We start from the raw sequence: 6463 nt of genomic DNA on the forward strand, positions 1-6463 counted from the left end.
TTCAAGCTCTTTGAATTGGTCAAGTTGTATTAATGAGCTATGCTGACATCTATCTTAGAGAATTTAATTGTGAACACTACCTCTAAGCCTTCCATGGTTTCTCTTTGGGAATCTTTTAACAATTGAAACTAGAGTAAAGCATCTATCTTAGTTCAAGGATCAGTTACCCTTTTTGCTATACAGATGCAGCTAGATGGCTGTAGGGATCTCCGAATCTGTCAAACTTTGAAATCAGCTTGGCAAGAGAGGGTCTTATTTTAGGATGATTATATTTCTCTTCCTCCTCCCTCAATCCCCTGGTTGGTCTCATTAATGTCAAAACGAGATTGATGTTTCTTCTTATTTCTGGGTTGAATCCAGTCTCTCTTAGTTTTGTAACTAGCTCAAAAGCTAGGCCATGTACTTGGGTTCCATTCTAGGAGGTACCTATGTATAGGGCGGTCCCATATATTCACAAGCCATGTGCTTGGGTTCAATTCTTGGTACATGTGTATAGGGTGGTCCCGTATATCCATAGGTTGTTACCCTAAAAGATCCTTCTCTTGGTTGTTCAAGGGTTACAAAGCCTGAATATGTCATCATTTATCCATATACCGATGCGCCATGAGCTGTTGTGGTATGCTTGAGGCTCTATTGTCTTGGCTCTCAACTCTCGTGGTTCCTCTCCTAACTATATTGGTATTATGGTGGTCAACTGGGGTTACCAACCTTGTTCTTTAAGGCTCTCACTTAATGGTTCTCATCCCTATAAAATCTGAATGTCTGGGTCGAATCTGGAGAGAAGTCTCAACTCAGCTTCGAGTCTGCAGTTTGTTTCCCTTGTGGAATAAAATAAAATTCTCTTCTTGTTGCCATGCTACTACGCTTCTTGGTCTCAAGGTGATTTCCTATGGAGAGGTCCTCACTTCACTTAACTTTGAACTCCTATGTTCCAGGTCTATTGAATGGGAAAACTCCCCCTGCAGATACCTTTTCATCCTTCTCACTTCCTTAACCACTCCTAGGATGTGAGGATGGTCACCAAGGGAGCTTTTCTTGGTTGCCCTCTCTCTCTACTTGAACAATCTCTCTCTAACTATTGCCACCACCATCTCCCCCCACCACCGCCCAGCTAGCCCCCTCCACACCACCAACCTTGCTCCTTCCTTTCTCTCTCTATCTATTACCACCGTCCCTTCCTCTCCCTCCCTTTCACTCTTCCACCCTCCCTTTCTATCCTTCTCCCACCCTCTTCCCTCCACCTCTCTCTCTCTCTCTCTCTCTCTCTCTCGCTCCTTCATCTCCCTTTCACTCTCCCACCCTCCCTCTGTCCTTCTCCCACCCTCTTCCCTCCCCCTCTCTGTCTCCTTCATCTCCCTCTCCCATCCTCCCTTTCACTCTCCCACCCTCCCTCTCTCACTCTCTCTATCCTTCTCTTTTCTCACTCTCTCTATCCTCCCTATCTCACTCTCTCTATCCTTCTCTCCCTTTGCTAACTCTCTCTGTCCTCCCTATCTCACTCTCTCTATCCTTCTCTCCCTTTGCTAACTCTCTCTGTCCTCCCTATCTCACTCTGTCCATTCCTCTCTTTACTCACTTTCTCTATCCTCCCTCCCTCTCTCTCTCTCTCTCTCTCTCTCTCTCTCTCTCTCTCTCTCCCTCTCTCCTTCTCTTTGTCCTTCTCTTTGCTCACTCTCTTCATCCTCTCTCTTTGGTAGCTCTCTATATCCTCCCCCCCTCTCTCTCTCTCTCTCTCCATTTCTCTCTCCCTCCCTCCCTTTCACTCTACCACCCTCCCTCTCTCTCTCTCCTTCTCCCACCCTCTTTCCTCCCCTCTCTCTCTCTCTCTCTCTCTCTCTCTCTCTCTCTCTCTCTCTATCCTTCTCTTTTCTCACTCTCTCTATCCTCTCTCTCTCCCTCCATTCCCTCTCCCTCCCTTCCTTTCACTCTCCCACCCTCCCTCTCTCTCTCCTTCTCCCACTCTCTTTACTCCCCCCCCTCTCTCTCTCTCCTTTATTTCCCTCTCCCTCTCTCCCTTTCACTCTCCCACCCTCCCTCTCTCTCCTTCTCCCACCCTCTCCCTCCCTCCCTTTCACTCTCCCACCCACCCTTCCTCTCCTCTCCCACCCTCTTCCCTCTTTCTCTCCCTGTCCCACCTTCCCTATGCATAATCTTATCTTCCCTCTTGCACGCTCATCTTTAACCCTTCTCCCTTCCTTTGCCCCCATGTCTCTCTTTCACCTCATTTATCTCTCTCTCTCTCTCTCTCCCTCATCTTCACACGCCTTTGCATAGCATTGCATGTGAGTTTATTTTCTACATTTGTATTTTTGCGTTTACATCACATTGTCTGTGCTTTATTATCCTTTTACATGTCAATGCATGTATGTCCATTACAATACATTGCATTGCATGGCATGACTTGGCATTGCATTTGGATGTTATTACATGTGCGTCATTGTATGGTACTTCTTGCCCTTTGCATAGTGTTGCATGTCATTTGTATAGTGTTGCATGTCATTACATGCCTTTCCATGTGATTGTATATCATTTGAAGCCTTTGCATGTGATCTTATATCATTGCATGCAAGTACAATTGACAAGGTGAATAATGTACACAATTATACATACAAGATAATTTCATTCTAGGTAAGATATCTAGTATGCCTTGCATACTTTTTCATAAGAACCAATGAAGAATGTAAATTTATTAAGGTCAATAATTTTACAATTATGATTTCATTTTATTACAACAAGCCAAAAATTTTATTTGATTACTCGAAACAACAACAAACCGGAATTTGACAAGGCAATTAATAAAAAAGACAAGGCGAACTATAGTTGAGACCACTTTATTCCAAAAAGGTTATTACGTCATCCTCTCAGGCTAAAGATAACTACGTACTTATAAGGGCTACAGCAATCAAACATTGTTTACAACTGATAACATACCATAACTACCTAGGGCTCCTGCACCTATGCGCTTTTATGGGTTACTCTATTCTTCAACCCTTCTCATAGGGGCTCTTCCATCTCTTCGGCAATATACTCGTAACTCCGCCAAGTATTGATAGTGCTTCCAATCTTCATATTTCACACATACAAATCTCCAGAATCAATAGGCTCGTCTGCTAGCAACTTGGTCCAAAGATTGCAGGCCTCTGTCTACATCTCCACCTATTTTCTTGCACAAATCTTTGCAAACCCTATCCAGGGTATCCTTCAGAGTATAGCTGGGGCCATTAGAAGAAGCCATTAGAGATCAACAAAGGTTAGTTGATGATGGTGAGGGTTGTAAGGAAGCAAACGATGGTGAGGGAGATAAATACAATGAGAGGAAGAGGGAGGCAAAAAGATTTGGAAGTGAGGATTAGAGTAAGAGACAGGGGTCATATTTATAGATACACAAAGCTAAAAGCAAAAAGGTACTTTGCATGGCTATCCCCTAAATTTAGAAAAGTAGATGCATAGTTTTTTCCTAAATTTAGAAAAGTACATGCATGGCTATTTCCTTAATTTAGAAAAGTAGATGCATGGAATGAACATATTCAAGCCATTGACATACAACCATATTGATAGTCCTACTAAAACCATATTGATTGTTTTGCTAAAACATTAAAAAAATGATATTGACATACATATTATCCTGCAAAAGGAATGAACATATTCAGGCCATTGACATATTGATTGTCCTGCTAAAACATTTAAAAACAAAACAAAAAGTAAGTAGTCCTTGCTTGAGAATTGAGACAAAGGACATTTTATTATTGCAACATAAAGGATCTTTTTAAAACTATAGTACAATGTCATCAACGGTACAATGTCCTTTTCACATTGTTCTCCTACTACTGAACATTCTCATTAGGTTATCCTTTTTTAGAGTGGGTTGATATATAAACATATTATAGTTTGCATCTAACCTAAAGATACACAAATATACAAAATAAAACCATGACAAAAGAATAGAATTACAATTCAGATTCCAAATGCAAGCAATTGGTTTTCAAATCCAAGAAAGTTATACTTACCCCTACAAGGTGCTTCCTCCAATTGGGATATCTAGTATGCCACCAACTAAGCCAATAATCCATGGCTAGTAAGTTTGCATCAGCAACTTTACCGTTCATCCACCACGATCTAATGTGTTTGTATTTCAAGAGTGCCTCCTCAATGCACAAGCCACTAACGGCATAGTCGCTTGTGCTCTTCTTGAAAATTCCTAACTACATATTCTAATGTATGGATGTTCAAGCTTTGTTCCCAATGCAAAAGACAAGAAGCACCCATTGGAGGAAGCAACTTGTTGGGGTAATTATAACTAAGCCAAGATCCATGGTTGGTAAGTTTGCATCAACAACTTTACCATTCATCCACCATGATCGAATGTGTCTATATTTCAAGAGTGTCTCCTCTTCACTCAATGCACAAGTCACTGACGGCATAGTCGCTTGTGCTCTTCTTGAAAATTTCTGACTACATATTGTACTGTATGGATGTTCAAGCTTTGTTCCCAATGAAAAAGACAAGAACACTCTATTGGAATTAGAGTTAGGGAATGCACACACAAGAGAGTGTACATACGCACGGGGAAAAAAACCTCCTAGTGAGGGAAAAAGTGCCCCGACGATCCTAAGTGTGTTCACACACATCACTACCATATAATGCTACAAATCTCCCATGGAGTGATGATGTGAACATGTACAGAGTGTGGCCGATCAATCCTGAAAAGATAGTAAGCCCAAAGCTTTACGAAAAGCTTCAAACTTTTCACGAGAAAGAGCTTTTGTCGCGTGAATAAATCTGCCATGTTATCATGTGTAGGCAAATAGACCAAGCTAATCTCTGCCTGCAGAGAGTCTTTCCCTAACATAGTGGGTGGTAATGCACCTCAATGTGCTTAGTGCGAGCATGAAACACTGGGTTCCTCCAATTGCTAATACACTCTGGCTGTCAATGAAAATCGTAATGCTACCAACACCCAAATCAGCCATAAGATGTCTGAGCCACACACACTCAATTGTAGCTATAAAAGATGTCTTGTACTCAGTTTCACAGCTGGAAGTGGCCACTGTAGATTGCTTCTTATTACTAAGCCATGATATACATGAATCACCAAGGCGAAAGCAAAACCCACTAGTGGACACTCGTGTGTCATAACATCTAGCCCAATCTAAATCACTGAAAGCATGCAGCTATGACTCACCCCCCTTTGGATAAAATAATCTAAAATATTGAGTGTCCTGTAAATAGCAGAAAACCTGCTTAACAGCTTGCCAATGCTTCATACCTGGGCTATGCATAAATCTGCTCAACTATGAGACCGCATATTGTATATCTGGGCTCGTGTTGCACACATAAAGAAGGGATCCAACAGCCTGCTGATACAAACTAGCATCAAAAGAGTCTCCTACATCTTGAAGACTAAGTCGGGTAGTACCTGTCTCCATAGGTGTAGCCATAGGTTTATAGTCTTCAAGATTAAACCTCTTCAATAGCTTTTGTATATATTTAGACTACAACATAACAATGCCATCATTGCGTTGCATAAACTGAATCCCCAAATAGTAATGCAAGGGCCCCAAATCTGACATCTCAAACGATGACTGCAAATCAACCTTATAGGCTAAAATCTGATCTATATCGGGTCCTGTGAGCAGCATGTCATCAACGTATAGAACGATGCCCAAAAATGTGTCCTTACTCGTCTTCACATAGAGGGTACTCTCTATTAGACTATTGCAAAAATCAATTGCAACCAAGTATGCATAAATCTTCTCATACAATGCTCTAGGAGCCTGCTTAAGGTCATAAAGAGCCTTTTTCAACTTGCATACTTTAGACTCTTCTCCTTTTACAGCAAAACCAGAAGGTTGTGATACATACACCTCCTCATGTAAATCACCATTCAAGAATGTAGTCTTAATGTCCAACTGAACCCATGATGTGCTGCCAAAGCAATAAGACACCTAATGGTAGTCATACGAGATGTGGGTACAAAGGTCTCATCTCATAATCAATGCCCTTTTTGCTAGGCATACCCCTTTGCAACAAGTTCGGCCTTGTAGTGATTAATGCTGCCATCTGCTTTGTGTTTTAACTTGTAAACCCACTTAGTACCGATGGCCTTCTTGCCATGAGGTAGATCTGTCAAATATACCAGGTGTCATTCTTGAGTATAGAGTTATACTCATCCTGCATAGCATGCATCCAATGATCATCATCATGTGCTTCCTCAAAGGAAACAGATTCCTCCTCATTACATAAAGTAGAAATGAGAACATGATCCACATGAGAATAATCTGCATATGATGATGAGAACCTACACGAGTTCTGCTAGGTAAAGGAGCTGCCAACTTGCTATCCCTTAATGTTTGCGCAAGCCATTTTGGCATACACCTAGATTCTTCTATGGTTGCTCTCTCCTCATCCACTACATCCTCAATAATTGCCTCATCAAAAGGCTAATTTACAGGCCGAATTTCAG

This window comes from Cibotium barometz, chromosome 32 (assembly GCF_041138505.1).
Source record: "Cibotium barometz isolate CiBa-2024 chromosome 32, ASM4113850v1, whole genome shotgun sequence".
In the NCBI taxonomy this organism is placed as follows: Eukaryota; Viridiplantae; Streptophyta; class Polypodiopsida; order Cyatheales; family Cibotiaceae; genus Cibotium; species Cibotium barometz.